Source organism: Molothrus ater, chromosome 4 (genome assembly GCF_012460135.2).
Source record: "Molothrus ater isolate BHLD 08-10-18 breed brown headed cowbird chromosome 4, BPBGC_Mater_1.1, whole genome shotgun sequence".
Classification (NCBI taxonomy): Eukaryota; Metazoa; Chordata; class Aves; order Passeriformes; family Icteridae; genus Molothrus; species Molothrus ater.
The window spans coordinates 10,723,284-10,742,744 of record NC_050481.2 but is presented as its reverse complement, the minus strand read 5'-3'; the positions used below and the strand labels follow the sequence as shown (position 1 = coordinate 10,742,744).

Sequence of the window (19,461 nt, the reverse complement as noted above, 5' to 3'; positions counted from 1 at the left end):
TGGAATTCCTTGGTTAGAAGGAACCAGCTTTGCCAGTGAGAAATCACCATTCAACACCAAAACACCAAAATGCCATTCAACACCAAAACTAATGCCCAGGTAAAAACCTGTGTGTCTGCATGTGCTGAGTTACAAATCTGGGGCATGGCTTAATTACACACTGCTTGGCCTGACTTGAAATAAAAGCAACTTCCAGAAGTATGCCTGCAATTCCACTGGCCCGAAAATCTCACCCCTGCACACAGCTGCCCTTCCTGCCGGGATCTGAGGCAGAGCCAATGCAGCCACATCTCTTTGTGTCAGCAGGATGTCTGGGGAGGTGAGTGCCTGAAGGAAGTGCTTCTCCTTCTGCTGTGCCAGGAGATGTTCCGCAGGAGGGAACATGTGGGTCCCGTGGCATCTGCTAACACAGGTCACAGCCTCTATTGAGCGGGGACTGCAGGGTGCTTTGAAAAGCAGGTGTTGTGGTGGCAGGTTTTGCGGTCAAAGTAATTATCAGTTGCACTTGGAGCTGATGGCACTCCCACGTCTCCTGGAACTCAGCATTTGCAGTGCCTAACCTGGCCCTCTGCTATGCTAGTGCATGCCTTTGCAGAGAGAGTGCATTAGTGCACAAGGCTGCAATTCCCAGATCCTGGGCCAGATTTTCTTCTCCTCTGCCTTGTGTATTTCTACTGGCACACAGATGGGGAGTTGCTACACTGTGTACATGATGGGCCATACAAAGCAGAGGCAAATGCCCAGGGACTCTGCTTCTAGCCTTGCCACTCCATAGCCTGGAGCAGACTGCTTACTTTCTCATAAAATTCAAATAATTATCAACTTTCTTTATATCCCTAGCTGAAAAACCCTACAGAGATGCTGCACTTCATTAACTACCTACACCTGAGTGCTCCTGCTTTGCTGCTGGCCAGTAAGAAAGAAGCTGTTGTTCATCAGGCATCTGGACCCCAAAGGAGAGCTTGAACAAACAAAATCACATCCAAGCTCTTCTAATCCTGGCTTTGCCCTTGGGCTGGTGCCTGGGTGCTCTTATCAAGAGGCGTTCCATGGCTGTTTTGCTGGAGTTCACTGCTTCCAAATAACAAAGACTTTTCAGGCTTATTCTAAGCAGTGCTTCTTGGCAGAGCTCATCTGGCTGCTGATTCCAAACTCCTTTCTATAAGAAATGTAGGGATGGCAAGCACAGACCTTTGAGTGAGCTGGCTGGCAAAGGGTTTTTTTAATCCAAGAGCAGAGTTTGGGGCTGGTAGATCAATTCTTGAACAGAAACACCCTCTCAGCTCTTCAGGTGAAAGCCAAACCATGTCAGGCACGTCTCACTTTCTCCCTTCTCTCCTGTGCAGATTGAAGAGGGAGGGAAGGCAGATTCCCTGCCTTCCAAGCTGCAGGCTGGTGATGAAGTGGTGAACATCAATGAGGTGGAGCTGAGCAGCTCCAGGAGAGAGGCCATCTCCCTGGTGAAAGGCTCCTACAAGAAGCTGAAGCTTGTCGTCCGCAGGTAGGCAAGAGCCACAGTCATTCCCTGCCTTCCTCCTGCCCCACAGGCCACCCAGCCATGCCCCTCACTTCTCCAGCTGGAGCCCTATGGCTTGGTCTAATCCTAGCACAAGCCTTGTTTTGAGTGCACAGGCATGAGCCCAAGGTCAAATGCTTGTTCTTTCACCAATATTTCTAGGGCTCCTTTGTCACTGATAAGTCCAAGCATGTGAAACACCCATTTCTCTTGCACTGCTCCCCTGCCATGTGGACGGAGCTCCTGCAATGTGCACATGACATTCTAGGATCCCTGTTCAGTGATGTACAGGCAGTAGTCCCATCTTCCTCCCATGTCCCTGGAGCTCCCTGTCAAAGGGTGACAGTTCTGTACATAGCTCTTGCCTCATTTCTGCATGCTGTCACTGTTGCTGTGGCAGCAGAAAGATTTCCACTGGCCTCATCAAGATTTGGAGCTGTTTGGTGTTCTGCGGGTGAGTGATAGAGGATTCTGAATCCAAGATGTTTGGGTCTGGAATTTGTGTTGTTTGTTTTTTTTTTAAACCTTAATAGAAATGCTACCTATGTCTTTTGCTGTGGCCATGTTCAGTTTCTTTCTGTGCCAGTTAAGTGATAGCTGGTGTCACTTTATGGAGAGCTCTGTCCTCAAGCTCCACACTGGAGAAAAGAAGTCTGGGTAAAGATCAGCACAGCACTGTCCTGCTCTCTGGGCTGTACTTTGTGCTTTTGCTGACTCTCTTTGGTTGTTTAACTAAAACATCTTTAGGCAACCTTACAGCAAATTTTGAATATTCATGTACAGAACTGTTACATGGTTTGTGCACCCACTGGGAGAGGATTTGCAAAAGGAGTTCATTGCAATTTGACTGTTTTCCAAAAATACCTTTTGGATTTGGTTTTTACTTTAAGCCTATGTAGATTGTAATCCAAATGTTTAATTCAAGCTACTTTAGCAAAACTGTGGAAACAGAACCTGTTTGTTTTGCAATGCAATAGTTTCTCTGCATTTTTTATATTCCCAACACCTTTCCACCTATTTTTCCCTCTTTGAAGAAATGCAAAGGGTTTTGATGCTTTTCTGGATTGAATTACTATAGTGAACATGAAAAAAATTGGTTGGGAGTCTTTCATTGCTTCATTCATCACCAATAGAAGGATCAAGCACATTAACTTTTAGAGGTATTACATTCACATACCATCCCCTTGCCAAGGTACTTTGAATCCATTGTGCACATTTAAAGCTCAATGATAATCCATATGTTTAGAACTGGAAAATTGTAATTAAGCACTAAGAGCCCAGCCTTCAGGTAATTTGACCCAGTCCCAGCTCACCCTGCAGTGCTGGCATGAAAGCAGCAAAAATCAGGAAATGTGAGGTCCTGACTGCTCCCTGGGCAGTGGGTCACAAGTTTCTCTGAATTCACCCCATCACCACAAGTGGCCAGACTCAGCACACAGGTCAGGGTAGAAGAAGAGATTTCATCTCCAGTTCTAGAAGGTAAGAAGAGATAAAATGGTTGGCTGGAGATCTGCAGTACTACATCATCTGAAAATAAAGTATTTTTGAAATTCGTGGGGTGATGATTCTTGTAAACTTGCCATAATGATTGAATGAAATGGATTACAGTTGCTTGCTGCAAGTACCAGTAGTTTGAATACTCCCTGACCTGTTTGTAACCTGAGTTTTTCAGTGCTCTCAGTATTAACAGAAACTCTTCCTTATGGGGTGACACAAACTTCCACAGACATGGACTTTACTCCTTACAAGTCATATACAAACAACAGCAAAGTCTGCTTGGTGTATGTGCTTCTGGCTCTCTGCAGAGCATATTCCAGGTCAGCATGTTTTTGAGGGTTTAGCTGTTTGTTTTCCAAATGAAAACCTGAGAAGTTCTCTGTAACTGTGTGGTGCTGACGCCAACCATCATACCAGACAGAAAGCACACATTTTTTAAATCATATGTATTGTGCCATAGCCCACACAGCATACTCAGATTGCTATTTAATCTTGGTTTTTATTTCAGGACAAAGGTAAGCTTTTCGTACTTAAAGGGTGAGCCTCTCCATGTGTTACTAAGCAAAAGTAGATGTTACAACACCTTGCAGGTCTGCAGACTGGCTGATGCAATGATGTGGTACTTCCCTTGGAATGTCACAACTGATGTGTCATCATCAGTCTTCATCAACTCAGGTTTGATTGATCAGTGTAATGGAGGGACAAGGTGGGAATAGTTTGAAAGAAGGGAATGTGAAGGCAAAATTAGGGAAAATTCAGGGCAAGATAAAAGGCTACAATAAGTAACAGTAAGAAAAATGATCTATCTCAGATGACCAGCACCAGAGTATTTAGTACATGAGGACCACAGTCTGCCTCTCACTCCTGTGCAAATGTCCTGCTGTTCCCAGGGAGGAACTTGCGGGAGGAGAGACATGAAGCTGTGAATTTATACACTTTCTGCTTCCTTGCTCACAGACTTCGAGTAGGGCAGAGGCAGAGAATGCCCTAATGAGCCCCAGTGTTAAGTAAATCCTGTGCCTATTCCCTAAGAGGATCTTTATTTGGGAGATAAATGCTGAACAGTTTTCACAGATGCTCTCTAGCTGCATTTTGTTTGTCTTGTCGCCAGCTCAGAAGCCCTCAGTGACAGTTTTCAAATGTTCCATTTTCTCTGCTTCTTTAGCACAGCTGCTCACACCTCCCTTGTTTCAAAGGCTGTTCCCAAAGCCAGGTCCTGCCTCTCTGCCCATTCCTCACTGGTTTTGCCCATTCATTTCCAGGACAATGGACTCAGATATGTGTGTTCATTCCTGTACACCTCAGGCCTGCAGCTGGTGTGCTCTGAGGGGCCTTGCTGATGCTCACTCCATCGTGCTGAGGCCAGAAGCAGCCAGAGCAGGAGCTGCTCTGCAGCCCAGGGAGTGACTCAGAGTGTCTCAACCACTGCTGGCGACAAATGTCTCTCACCATGGGCATGACAACAACCAGTTTCATCAGGCCTGAGGAATTCACAGGCTGATGCTGGGGAGGTCGCTTTGCTCAGGGTTTGCCCATTTGGAGCAGTGGGTGTGAATCACAATGGGAAACTGGAGAGACCAGTTTGCTGGATTTTGTAGCAGGAGGCTGGCCTACTGTTCTCAGCAAACTGCCTTACAGAGGTTTTGATACTCAGTTGATCTTTAACCAGGTGGAGAAAAAGCTGTTTGAAAGATACAGCTACAAAAGGAGTAAGACTTAGCTGGTTTGTTGTGAAATACATCATTATTTCCAACCTGTTTTTTTTTCTGTTGCTTCCTCTCCAACTGCAGTATCCAAGCAGAGTTGGATGCAATTACAAAAAGGTCCTTTTCAGTTCTATCAGTCTGATCTAATTGTGTTGTGCATGCCTTCATCAGCTGAAGATAAGGCTCAAACCACGGGCAGGGCCTTGTGTGCTTTACAGCCCCTACAGTGGCCTGGAGCAGTTGCCAAAAATAGGCTTTAGCGCAGGTCAGTGGGCAGGAATGGCTGCGGGAGCATCACACTGTTTACATGGCTGGACATGCAGCCTGTCCCTAACAGCAGCAATTAGGGCAGCCAGGCGTGGTGGCACATGGGGCAGTGCCACCAAGGGGACCCTGGCCGCAGGGGACAAGTCCCACACAGCCTTTCCAGCACAAACACTGCCCAGCCAAAGCCTCCCACAGGTCACTCCTCAGCACTGCAGCTGCAGGGCAGGCACAGGGCACAGCCCGTGCAGTCCTTCTTGTTCAGGGGACAGTGCTCTGCAGAGGGATCCAGCTTCAGGCTGGGTTAATTAATGCAAAACTTTATTAATATTTGCTGGTGGAACAGCTGTGAAAAATGTTCTGCAGAGTATTAACAGGGTTTTAGGCCCTTGTTCTGCCCATACCAATGTGCAAGGGCCCTGCAGATCTCTTCCAGGGTGTTGTTTTCAGGGCTCAGGCCAGCACAGATTGGGATGTGATGGTGACACTTGCGTTTGCAGAGCCAGTGAGACTGGACAAAGCATAAATCTCAAACTAGCTGTGATTTGCAGCAAAGCTGCTTGCTCCGTGATGCACATGTGTGCTCTTAGCATTTATCCAGTCATTCTGACACCAGTGACTGCAAGAAGCCCGTTCAAGTATTATTTATGTGGTGTACACAATATTGTAGTGAAGATCAGTATGCAAGGTGGTTGATTTTCTGTTTTCAGTGGTAGTGGTTTGTGTCTGCCTCAGGCTTAGCAGTGCCCGCAATTCTTTTCCTTCTCAAAGAACCTCAGACTAAAAATACAAGTCAAATAAAGGAGGAGTGGGGATAGAAAACATCCTCCTTTTCCTGTTGTGCTAAAAAACTGTACAAAAAGGAAGGATTAAGTTTATCCTTGGCTATGACCATAATCTGCATGTTTGTTTTCATGCTTCCCTACAGATTCCCTGCATCACTTGGGTTATTTGGTAATTCTCTTGGTACATCCCTGGCCCTGGGCCCCCTTGCCTGAATGATGAGACCTGGGGGTGGTGCTGGGAGCGAGAAGGTGCTAGGCTGCATGGGCCTCCCAGGGCCAGGGCTGTGTTTTCAGACAGATCTGGTTCTAATCAACTCCTTTAACACCTCAGTGGCAAGATCAGGAATTAAACCTAGACATCCTGAATACTTGCACTTAGGCCATAGCTGCAGAGTTGTTCTTGGTTTGGCAGCAAATTACTATAACTGAGGCTTTAGGAAAAAGTACAGGAGAAAAGTCTTGCACTCCACCTGATAAATGACCCTATGGAGGTGTGGAAGGGCAGGAGGAAGATGTCAGCAAAGCTGACATCTGCGGCTCAGAGCTGATTCAAGACCATGGAAATCTGTGGAAAGATTCCCACAGACTCCAAAAGGCTTTGGCTTAGACCCTCACTGAGCAGTGATTTCCCTCATTGACCAGGAGAAAATGGGCTATTCCTGGAGAGAGGGGAAGCTGCTGGCATTTTTACAAAAAGACAAGTGCCAACACAATTCTTCAAAGAAGTCTGTCCACTAATCCTTTCCTCTTATGACACTAATGTAATTTTGTGCCGTATTTGACAGTGTGCCAAAAAATTGCATCAAATAAATCCGAGTTTTGTGAATGAAATGAATGAGAATTGGTGCTGGCCCATGCCCCTCTCTGCAGCAGTGCAGCAGCGCCTTCCCAAAGAGCTGCTCTGCGGTGTGCTTGGGTTTGTTCCGTGCTGATGGCTGGGGAAATGGCAGAAAGGAAGGATTCATGCACATGGAATGTTTAACTGACAGCTTAGAGGCCAAAGCTGGCATCCGAGGGCTGCCAGGGTGGTCTGTGTCTAGCGCTGGTTTCTGTTTGTTGTGAGCTCCTCCTTGGCTTTCCAGCGTGCCCCTGCTCATGTCTCCTTGTGTCTCAGCTCTTTCAAAGTGCATCTTTTTATCACTGAAAAAATGAGCCTTTGCTTGGGGCTGCAGCTCCTCACGTAATGCCAATGGGTGTGACCAGCCAAAGCCCACCAGGGGCCTCACCCACTGTTTGGATGGGATTTCCAAGCCCTGTACACCCTGGTAAGGAAAGGCCTTAACAATTCCTTGTGTCTTGGATCAAACTGGTCAGTCTTAAATATCTCAAGCATCAGTATTTTCATAGATGAGTTTCCCATGCATTCACTGAAATGTTTGCAGTCCCTGCCTCATTAGGAAGGGACAGACAGCTGAGAGGGGAACAGAATTTAACTTTTAAATCCCTGGCAAATCCTTACTGTCTAGGATTTAATTAGCTACAGTTCAGGAATTATAGGGTTTTAGTAAATGTAAGGGAGATCTAGATACAATTTTTGGATAAAAGCTTTTAGGTCACTGATAGGAACAGTGGGCAAATGCCTTGGAAAGAAATAAATGCCAGCCGCCATGATGTGTTATGGTTGCTGGGATGTTACAGACTGACCCCCCAGCTGAAGCTGCATTAGAAACCCAGGAATTTCCAGTGACTGCCATTCCAATTAGCTGCTCCTCTCACCCTGTACCTGTGGATTAGTTTGCCTTCTTCAGGCAATAATCAGCCTGGGGTTGTATTTGTCAGCAAGTGACTCTGGAAAAGCTGGGAAATCTCTGCCAGTGCCATACAAAGTACATTTACAGCATGAATCTCCTTTTTTTGGAATTTCCCAAGGATTAGGTTGGAGCTGGATCAGATCACAATAATATGGAAACTCAGACAAACAAGCATGTCTTCTCCCAGCGCTCCATGCATTGTTCACTATCTGGCATGGTCTGGAGGTGACCTTTAGTCCACAGGGCAAATACTTGGACTGGACAGGGGTTCTGGTTACCTGTCCAGGTGCAGAGGGGTGCAGGGTGATACCTTCACTGGGCAGCTGCAGGGAAAGCTGAGAATAGCTGCATTTCATCATCCCTGTGCTGTAAAGGAGCTGCAGTTGCATGGGAGCTGACTATAAATACAGATTAAGGGGTTTCTTGCTTGGGTGCCATTGATGTGGACAGATGTACATGTGTACCCAGCCACAGCCAGGTTGAATATTTCATTGCTCAGCTACTAATTTAAAGTCATTTCACAAAATCTTTTCCTTGCTTTTCCTGCTTGGTCCAAGGTTTCCTCTGCAAGGGAGGTAGGGTCGGGAGAGGTTAATGAACACTGATGTAATCCTACTGATATAAATTGTGTTTGCCTGGATTTACTTCAGCAAAACAGATGTTAGGGTGTAGTGATTACTGTAACTCCTTTACGGTTTTTTATGAATGGGCTTGTACAGGTCATCCAAATCCCTTGGAATTGCTTCTCCCTTAGGGCTGGATACATGGAATATCTCAGGCAAAAGAACAATGAAGAGCAGACACTGCACAGACAGTATCAAATGCTCTTTTATATGCACAACTCTTCCTGTGTGTAGTGCAAAGCAGCCTGAATAACTCACCCAAACACAGATGGACAAAGAATATAGAACTTTTTTTTTTCCTAATCCTCCTTTCTTCAGCTTCCTGCCTGACTTTGGCATTAGAAGGGAGGCAGGGCTGATCTTCAGTGCATGTATGTAAAACATTTTTAGGTACGTTATACCTGCATAATGAACCATAACTTTTTTTTCCTATTGAGAATGTGGAAGGAAATGAAAATCAGAAATAGTGGTTAAAAAATGCATGTTTCAGGAGCTGAAAAGAGACTCAGCTCCAAGTTACCACTTAGGCTTTTGTGTTTACCAGGCTTTTGAAAACGATTACTATTGTCAGGTGAAATGTGAAGGCATTCAAAAATGTAACTGTGTGGAAGAGGATGATGTATTTCCTTTACTTGAAGTCAAGGGGACATTGGAGTAGAGAAAATGTGGTGAACAGTAGGGGTGAGACTGTGAATGTTTTGGTTTTACAGCTGGCCTGGAAAAGAGAACTATTTAGGGTTAAATGGAAATGCAATTGTGTGTTCTGTTTGGCCTGAAATGAACCATTTTGCTCCTGGTAGGAAAAGCATGTTAATTTAATACATTTAATGTATATTTAATGTAGGTTTTCAGTTTTCTCTTGGATGTTAAGACAGCCTAGCTGGGTATAGAGCACCTGAACCTCCCATGCTGCATTAGGCTGGCTTCCTCATTAGCAGGATGGGTCCAGTGCATTGAGGGCCATGTGCTTTTCTGGGATTATTTCCATGGACTTCATCCAGTTTCCAGAGCCTTCTTCTGTGTCATCTTTTTCAGCCCTGCAGTCGATTGCTGAGCCCCAATTTAGGGGCCAGTGAGCAACAGGAACCAACATCCCTGCTGCACCTCTCTCCACCGTGTTTATCCCCCACCCTTATCCCAGTTACATTGTTCATTAGCAATGTGAGGGGTGAACTTTGAGAGAAACAATAGATAGTTCCTGGCTGGCTGAAAACATTTTTTCCTTGGATATAGTTTCTTTTCTCCTCTCTCCCCGCAAAGCCCAGTGTTAATTACAAGAGGGGCCAAGCCCAAACCTGCGGGGGGCCGGGGCAGAGCTGACTGGCACTTTCACTCAGCACATTCCCCCTTTCCTCACGGTCTCTGCTCCTGTCTGTCAGGCCTGCTGACGACTGCCGGGTAGGAGGGCAGTAATCCGAGCTGCCTGTGCCGAGCCAACCTCTTGCCTTTTCCTGCGGGATTAGTGCCGAGGTGCCTGCGTGCACAGCACCTGTACCCGCAGCTCGTTATCGCGCTGCCTGTGCGCCGCGGCTCCGCGCTCCCGGGCGCTGCTGCCCTTCCTTCCCGCTGCTTCCTTCCTTCCCCGCTGCTGGCCCCGCGCTCCCCTCGGGCGGGATGGAGATCCCGAGCCTGCCTCCGGGGGCTCCAAAGGTAAGCGGCCTCTGCGCGGCTCCGTGCCGGGCCGGCAGCTGCACCGCGCCGCGGGGCTGGGGAGAACGGAGGGCGGGAGTTTTAGGGACTCTCTCTGTCCTAAACCTCACAGGCATCGTAAAGTTCAGAGCAAACGAGTGTTTGTGCAGTGCCGGGGGGGGCATTTTTCGGGCGCTGTTTTAAGCGATCTCCCAGCAAACCGGGAGCCGGGTGCTGTGCCGGCGCTCGGGGTCTGTCACTGTGAGGCTGTTGTGCTATCTAAGCAAAGCTCTCAGACTTCAGGCTAGAAAAGTGCCAGGAGCTCACAGGAGAGGTGAACTTGGGAGAGCCTCCAGAGCTGTGCAGCATGTTGCCATCCTCACCCTCGGTGTCCAAGGGTGATATCAATGACATGCACTTGGGATGCTGAGTCTTCGCCATCAGGGGCTCTGACTCATATCCGCACCATGATTTCTAGGGTGCAGTTTGCAGTTTCATAGTCTGGAAGAATCCATGCTCAAGTTCATGGCACTCTTCTTGGCCTTCACCTTTTTTTTATAAGTTGAGAGTCATTTAAAGTGGGTGGCAAACCAGGCACGAACTTTACATCACTGCTGGACAGAGATGGACCAGCCCCACAATCTGGGATATGCTCTCGTTTGAACATTGCAGGGAGCAGAGAGAGAATGTGAAAGAGGGTGTTTCATGAGAGATGGTGATTAGTACAGCTCCAGTGCTGGCAATCACTGTAGCTCCAGGTGGCCCTGCACAAATTTGCATTCTTTGGAGAACCTGAGGTATGTTGTACACACACCTATCCGCCCTTCTAGATTGGTCACGAATCATAAAACTAAGTTCATTGAACTTGGATTTGATTTAGAGTATTTCCTGACATATGAACTCCTTTAGTAAACCCATTAAAACTAATCTTTAAACTCATTAGCTGCTTCATTGCTATTAGGATATCTTTAGTTTGAAGTTTGTTTGGGGTTGTTTTATCTTTGAGTATGGGCCAAAGCTTTAGCTGTGCACTTCAAGGGAAATTGTAACTGTTTTTTTCATCTAAACTGTGTTGATCCACTGTGCTTATGGAAAGTTGTCAATGCAGGTTGTAGTGGTGCTAGTGGAATACTGGGACAAAACTAGTGGGCATGGGAGTATCCCTAAAGATTCCTGAGGCAGTGGAGCTGACAAGGATCCAGAGCATGAAGGAAGAGGTTGTTTCACAGCACAGATCCCACCACCCTGCTGCCTGGCCTGATGCCTACAGGAGTGTGCATGTTCCCAGGCTGCAGCAATGAGAGGAACCTCCCATCTGAAATTTGAAGAGATGCCTGAATTAAAGAGATTGGGTGGTCACCCCGTTCAAGCAAACTGAAAAAATTAATCTCAAGCTGATGCTACTGTTTTCTCTGGTGTGCTATACTGTGTTAAAGAGAAGTCTTTTGGATGCCTTCAAAGGGCTAAAGGCAATACCTCATAGAAACCCAAGTGGCTGAAGAATTACCAGATATTAGCATTTACCTCAGTCGCCAAAGCTTGGACGTTTCTTTCTGCCTTTCATAAATTACAGCCTGCAGGGACCATTTAGTAATAAATCGCAGCAACTTGGCTTTTAGAGGGCAACCCATGTACAGAGGCACTTCAGGGCTGTGCCAGCATCTCCTTTGTTCAATAAAAGTAACAGCAGGAATTTGATTAACGACTGATAGAAAAGACAGGGAGGGAGAAACATAGCAAAGATTAAAGAAAGAAAGAGCCACCTGGAAACTTCATTCCTCCTTTATTTCCAACTTAAGCTCGTAAATACCAAATCTAAACCATTGTGTGTGTGAGAGAGAGGGAGGGAGAATTTCCTGCATGCCTGCACAGAAAAGACTGCACATGCAGCCACCCGAATGACTTTTAGCAGAAGTCAGATTCTTTCCTCCAACTTAAGGCTTACTCCATGTCTGCACTGGAAAAAAAAGGAACTAGAAAATGACATTATCCCCCGGTGCTCTGGGAGGAGAGCATTTAGGAGGGTCAGGCGAGTCCCATGCCTGAAGCAGAGTGGCGCTGGCTTTGGGCTGAGCCTGCCCGGGAGCAGGGAGCACATTTCCCAGGCTGCCTCGGAGCAGCCCTGCAGCTCGGCACAATGCGATGGCCAGCTGCACACGGCCGGCCCACAGCATCTGCCCCTTTGTCTCCATCATCCTTGCTGTAACACCCCCCAGGAAAAGGAAAACCCGGTGACTCTGGCAGGCAAATGCAAATTAGCCCTGAAGAGCCCCGTCCTGTGTGATCAGCAAGCGACAGGCAAATCGCATTCAGATTCCTCACTGCAGAGCCAGCCCGGCCGTTGTTTGGGTGTAGGAGACCAGAACGCTGCCATTAAGTGTCCAACGGGAGCCAGGGTGCATTTTCCTCAGCCTGCCTGTGCCCTGGGAGAGCTTTGCTGGGAGTCACAGGCACGCTTTGGTTCCCAGGCAGGATTTGCAGGGCACAAAAGAGGAAGTCTGGGACTGTGAACTCCCCGGGAATGGGGAGTTCAACCCTCAACAACGTTTTGCATACTTTGGGGGCTCTTGCAGGTAATCTTGCCCTACTGCAGCCTAGATGGACCAGCAAGGCAGAATGTTGTACCTGTACCAACCAGTACAGTTGGCTGCCGCATTTGGTGTCCCTTTTCTATACATTTGGACATCTCTGCTTCTTAAATTGTGCTTTTCCCCACCTGCCACTTCTCTTAGTGCATCTTTACATTGGTTTCTCTCTGCTCACTTTTTCTCACGTTTCTCAGCTGTTTGTAACACCTGTTGGACAGTGAATCCTTTCTGGCCGTGGCCTTGGCTCTGAACTGTGCTCCCCTCAAGTGGTTAGGATGCAATGATGTCTTTGCAGCAAAGAGGATGTCTCTGCCTCGGTCCAGCCCTCCCCACCTCGAGCCCTTATCCTGAAGGCTGCTGCCCCCTCCCTCCAGGGAGCAGGAAAATGCCCAGCCCTGCATCAGGGTCTGAATCAGGCCCTTCAGTGCTGTTTTCTCACTCTCAATCAGATCACTACAAGGACGCAGGAACAGACAATGTCTAGGACCGAGCCTCTGGTCTACAAATCACATTCTCCCAGTCAGTGAAACTCTCAAAGTACCGAAATCCCGCATCCCGACAGGATTTGTGGTCCCGCTGCTTCTCACATGCCGGCACGAGCACTTCGGGAGAGGAGAGGAGAGGGCAGCGCGGTGTCCCGGGGACCAGCCGCCCTGCGCCGGGGCCGCGTCCCGCCGGAATGCAGAGAATGCGAATGGCATGCTTGAGTGGACAGCTTCAGAGCCGGGCGCAGGGATGGCTCTCCTGCCATCTGTTGTGAGCCCCGCGGGCCCATAGCAACAGCGGCTCAGGAATGGGGCTGCTGCTTCTTTTTTGTAAAGAAATTCTTCCCGAGCCTCTTCCCCGCTCCTGCATGCGCTCACTCATGAGTAAGTGGGAACGGGGGCTGGGATTCCTGCTCCGGAGTGATGCCTGCTGAAGGAGAAAGGGGGCCTTGTAGAGCTCAGCTTGCGTTTGGTTTGGAGAGGCGTTTTCCTTTCTGTGCTAGGACATGAGCCCATGTGTGTAATTTATTGTTAATTGCTGTAGGGGGATAGAATATAAGTAAATAAAGGTAGTATAAAAAGTAATCTTACCCCCTAAAGAGTTGCAGCTGACCCAATTATTAACGATTAGGAGCAGGCCTGACTTTAACAGGCCACAGCTATAGCCAATAATAAGAAGAGTGTTAACAAAGAGTGGGCTGGTTGGTTGATTGAGGGGATCTGGAGTCAGTTGGCTGCTGTGTGAAGAAGGAAGAGTCAGTGCTTAGAGGAGCTGCCTATGAGAAACTTCAAGGAGGTACAAAACCCTAGCACTGTGGAACCTTTGCAATATAATGACAATAGAGCTCTTGCAATATAATGAAAACAAATTGCCAAAATCTTGTTCTATTCAAATCAAGTGTGAACCTGTGTTTGCCATGAGGTCAGTAAAATCTCCAGCGGATGTACAAGCACTCCATTGTCCTCAATGAAACAGAGATCACTTTTGCCTTGTTATTTCAAATACCAAGGTTATAACTGATGTAAATAATCCCAGTGGACTGATTTGTTGTGCCCATCATTTTCTTCTGGCCCTGTAGCTCTTCTGCAGTGGCTGAGGGGTTTTGCTGCATCATGAAGTGGTGGGACTGGATTCTCTGAGGTTACAGGTAGCTCAGCATCACTGGTAGTACTGAGAGATGCCAACTTGTGTTCCAGGGAAGATTTTGCCACATAAGAACTCTGTCTCCTGTTCACCAGTGCGAGGTGGTATGCCATGGGGAAGGGTTAGTGCTGAAAGAGCCTTTATCCTGTCAGCAGGGGCAGGAACAGACTGTCTGTCAGTCTGTCTGAATGGTTTCACTCCTTCCTTTCCTCTGGAAATTCTCTTCTGAAATGCAGATTTCTCCCCATACCTTAACCTTTTTTTTCCTGCTGTCAAGCAGCTGAGGCCTCATTCCTGCACATTGCTTAACCTCTCGCTGTGACTCAGCAAAGTGGATTGTTTTTAAGTGTTTTAATTCCTTTAAGATGAGGACTTGTAAGTTGCAAATTTACATGAGTGTTTGAAGAGGTTTGACGTGAGACGTTCAGAAGTTAGGGGTATTTAACTCTCCCAGACACTATATTGGTTTCTTTAGTATTCTTTTAGTATTTTATTTCTATGCCTAACAGCATGCAACAAATACCAAAATTTGCAGAGAATCCCCCATGGACAAGAGAGAATCACAGAACTGGCAGTTTCATGTCCTTTGAAAGGAGATGTCATGAAGCAGAGAGGAGAGGAAACTCAGTAGTTTTCTCCCCAATGCTCAGGGCTGTGTTTGAAGCTGGGCACACAGCTACAGTGGCTTGATCACAGGGAGCAGGGTATAATTTCAGTGAAAGCTGATATGTACAGGGAGGAGGGATAAAACTCTCCCTATTACAGGTATTTATTATCACTTGACAGCTGTCAGTTTGCAGTAGGGGATTTGCCTTCCTGTCAGCTCTCTGAGAACCAGGTATATTTGCCCAAGGTTGTGGGGAAGGATAGAAATCCTGCTTTCAAGCACGGGTATCATTTAACCGTGATAAGAAGGCAGGTAAGCATTTCTTCTGAAAGACGGCTGTGGAGAACAGGGGAGCCAAGTCTTTCTGGCCCTACCCAGATGGGAAAAAAACAAGTCATTAAAATCTGATACCTACCTGCTTTTAATGAGAGAAATGTTGTTCGAAGAAATAATCTCAGTACTATCACCACCGAGCTATTTTCAGGAGCCATTAGCCTTTCACCTCCTCATATGTTTTATCTCTTACTTTTGATCTCATTCAGGGAAAACGGCAGTGCTGCTGCAACCAGAGATTTGGGCTTTAATCAGGAGCTTACTCAGTCATAGCCATGCTCTTTGCAGCCATCCTTCCCAGTAAATGACCCCCAAAAAACCATGGGGAATGGGGTGGGGAAAACAGCAATTAAATCAAGCACTTGGTGTCTTTAGTCACATTTAGTTCTTCACTGAACCAGTATGGGTGTTCTTATGGGTTCTGCAGTGCTCCCTTCCTCTTTAGCCTCTTCTCCCTTGCCAGGAACTCTTGCACAGCTGCTGGGGACAGGGGACTGTGAGCTGCCAGCCTGAACTACAGGCACGAGGCAGTTGGGTTTTTGGCTGGAAAAAGCAAAGAGCAAGAGCCAGCTTTGGAGGGATGCTCTGACCTGCACCAAGCAGTCACAAACTCTGGCTACATTTAACTGCACCTCAGTGTCAGGTTGTGTCTTTGCTACGCTCTCTACTTGAAAGCTGTTCTAATGTAGAATAAGATCCTTGATCCAGGCATGGATGCTCCCAGAATCCCCCAGCAGGAAGAGAACGAAGCTGAGTTGGGTGGTTTTGGTTTTGGACAGTGGGATCACTAAAGGAAAGCTGTAGATGACTGAGGGCTGTTAAGGTTCAGTCTCCTTCTCTCTCTCTTGAGTGTTTATCACACTTTTTGTTCTTTGTACCATTCAGAACAACATTTCAAAACAAAACCAGGAATGTAGGCTTGAGTCTGCTGAGACAAGTCTATGCCTTCTGCCTTATGTTGCCCAGGAGCCCACTTCTCCCTATAAAGTGTTGCTGCTGTTCCTACACTGCAACACACCTCCAGAATTATCAATGTTCTTCAGTATTTTCTGCCTCAGCTCCAACATGTTGCATTGGATATTCTTTGATGTCAGTTTTTTTCCTTGCATCTGTTAAATTCAGACTGGGATCCATTTTAGTGCCAGCCCAGTTTTATTTCAAAAGTTATCCATCATCAGTATGTGAAGATAAAGAGAAATAAGTGAAAGAAGAAGGTCATTTCTGAATGAGATATAATACCTACACATTTATTTCTGTGCTGCTTGTCCATATTTATTTCTTCTCTTTATCTGTGGGCATCAAAAGCACCCAAAAAATGCCAAGAATGCCACATCCATTGAAATTCTCCTGACGGGACATTCAGAGCAACCCACAGCAACAGCTGTACTGCCCATTTATCCTGAAGCAGAAAATTGTACATGGCCCGGGACAATGGCCGACGTCACTGACCGACACGGGGGCCACGTCTCTGTCACGGTGGGAACGCTCCCTGCGCTCCCCTGGGCTGTTTGTGTGCACAAGAATCATGCTTATCATATTGCTGTAACACAGCACTTTGCATCTAATTTAAGCAATACTGGGCCTTTTGTTTGTCTCACGAGGTCTAACCTGGGGACAAAAGCCGTGGTCCAGCCTGAAGGTTATGAGACGTTAGCAGACATTCATGGTCACACATACACGCTCCGTCAGAGGAATTTATGGCCATTACCATGTTCTCTAATGAGTACAAAATGAGACCATTACATATTCACATAATTAGTTTGACAGATTTTCATTTAAATATAAAAAGACTTTTAGTCTTCAGAGAACAAAAGGAGGGGTTTGTTTCCAGGGCAGTTTTTGACTCGGCTTTGCTGGAGCTGGAGGTTGGGAGTGACAACTGAGGGGAGACAATTTAGTGTGAATAATTCTCAGCTTTTGATTTCATGTTGCCGTTTCTTTGCTGTTTTTCCAGTTCCCCTGGAGCACCTCGAGGAGAGTTGTGTGATGGAGCCTTTCAGGTGCAGCCAGGAAAGCCCAAGTGTCATTTTTTGTTCTTAGATATTTGGGCATCAGAGAAAAAGATGTTGTTTTTTTTATTAATTTACTTAGAGTGATTTCTCTTTGGAAAGGTTAGCAACAGATTACCAGCTTGCTCTGTGCCTTTTCCCATGCCTCTTTCACACCTCTTTTACCTGTGGTCACTTGTCCTTCAGGTTATTTATCTTTTTGTATTTCAAATGCACTGTTGGCATCACTTCAGCTGTGGTTTTCCTGAATTGGTTGGGCTATGCAGCTTCTTCAGGCATTCATGGAGGAGCACTTGCTTAATTTCATGTCTGGGTTTTAGAGGCCACATGTTGGCCTGGTCATCTCAGCATGATGAACACTACATGTGACACTTTCCAAGCAGGAATTCTTAAAAGTCAACATGAGGTGTCCTCCAAAGACCCATGCATGTACCCAGTGTATCAAAGCCCAAACTCCTTGGATTATGGTAGGTTTGGATTGCTTTAGGTTTGGGTGATACAACAGTATAATTGAGAAGTTCCTTTGGTTCATAGCGTGCGTCTGTGGGGCCACTCACCTTTGTGTAACCAGCCCATGTCCTTATCAGAGCTGACAGCGTTTGTTCCTACACAGGGGTTACATGCTGGGAGCCAGGACTAAGTGCACTGCTACTTTATTTACACATCCAAGTTCCTCTTGGATGATGCTGGTAAATTCCAGGACACTTGAGGTTCCCTGTGACATTTCAAAAAAGAGCTTTTGTGGGAGAAGATCTTGAGCAAAATCCACACAGGCTCGGTTGTGATACTTCCCAGCCCTCCCTTTAACTGGGGAAAGCTCAGGGCCCCCTTGTCCTTTGGCTTCCTGTGAATGTCCCGTCCTGGGATATGCCTGCCACACACTGTGCCCAGCTGAGAGTAGGGAAAACTTTATTCACAGTTAACATGTAACCACATTTTGGAAATAGAGCTGTGAACTCATAGAGAGCACAAAGCATTTTGGCACTTGCAGATGCTAAATCCTCAGAAGAGCCTTATGTTCATCACCTGAGAAACCCCCCTGCCTTGTTCTTCTGGGACATTGCTAGGTAAAAAGTGATCTTTTAAAAAGTGACGAAGTGCAAATATAGTACATTTGTGTTTTTTTCAGGATCCAAGCATTTTTTTCTGTGTTTTTTAGCTCTGTCTTCCTTAGTCTGGCATAGACTTTTAGAATGATGGCATGAGAAGGAGTTTGAGCATAATGATGAATTAGTGCTATTGGAATTTGAACTGTTCTTGTTTTTCAAGTTATTCTTATCAGAGAGGCTTTGTTTCTGGAAGGGGAGCAGCAGCCGCTCTGTTCAGTAAAGCTGACAAAGCAGGAAATGATCACCAGCCCTTCACAAAATCCTAACTGAACATTTACTTAGAGCCACAGTGGGAGAGACCCAGACCCATAAATCAACCTATTAAACCTTCAGACATGAGTTTTTGGAACCTCCCAGGCATTTCTTTTTTCTGCTGCTCTTAAGAAGTCTTTTAAAGGCACAAGCTTCATGATGTCATTAAGGACATGAGCAAGTGATGTTGCTCCAGGCCTGGAATCAAGGCAGTGGGTGACCTTACCCTTCCAGGAGCAAATCCCAGTGACTTCAGCCCTGGCTATTTATTAGACATAAGCACAAACTGACATGGGGTGCCAGTTTATCAGGCAGGAGAGGTGGTCCTTTCTGTGTAGAAGGGGTAGAATCCCCTGGACTCTTTCAAGAAGGTCTGTGCTGCCTTTTATGGCAAGGTGTGAAGGTTAAGCCTAGCCTGGGTGGCTGAGGGGAAGCATCTATCCTGATCCATCTATCCAGAGCCAAGCTATCATCTTTTCACAGTCCAGTTCTGCACTGTGGAGGACAAGAGGCATTCTGGTGTGCCTGAAATGGAGCCCTTCAATAAGCCCTGTGTACAGTGTGAGTACGTGGGAACACCTCGTGCTCTGCAGAGACACAGCAGCCCTTCAAGGGAATGTTTAGGGGCAAAAAAAAATACAAACTCTCAGCACTCAACATTTAAATTTGGGGGTAAGGCAGCTACTATTATTCCTTACTGTTTAATCCCTGTGGAAGATTTAAGGAAAGGATAATTAATATCTGCTGTTAAAACATCAGCAGTATACTTCTTTCCTCATAGACAGCATTAAACTAAAGGCCTGTAGTTACATGTGTAAAGCCTGATTAGTAGGTGTGCAACTATTCGAGGGCCAGGATGCCTGGGTATCATTTCTGCCTGTGCCACATACTCACTGTGGGATGAGAGGCAAGGTGTTTACTGCTGTGTATTTCCATTTCTCTGTGCAGGCAGTACGTGTGACAGCCCTTCCTAAGGTGAGGGATGTTGTGAGGCTTGATTGCCACGTGTGGTGCACTTGGCAAAATACCCTGCACCACTCAAGCTATGAAAAGGCAATTAAAAAAAAATACAAGGTCTTTCTCTCTAATTTTCAGAGGAATGTCTTTGTACTGGTTGCTGTAACTGCAGCCTGGATTTTCCTGCTAAGTAGATGGTGAGAACT

The 19,461-nt window shown here is 46.5% G+C and overlaps 1 protein-coding gene across 1 annotated transcript in view; it reads left to right on the top strand.

Annotated features, from left to right (window-relative positions):
- Positions 1-9,735: 9,735 nt before the first annotated feature.
- SHROOM3 (shroom family member 3) overlaps positions 9,736-19,461 on the top strand; it is a 69,633-nt gene continuing 59,907 nt past the window's right edge. Inside the window, exon 1 of the mRNA XM_036381593.2 lies at positions 9,736-9,792. The gene's annotated coding sequence lies outside the window, so the exon portion shown is untranslated. The remainder of the gene's footprint in view (positions 9,793-19,461) is intronic.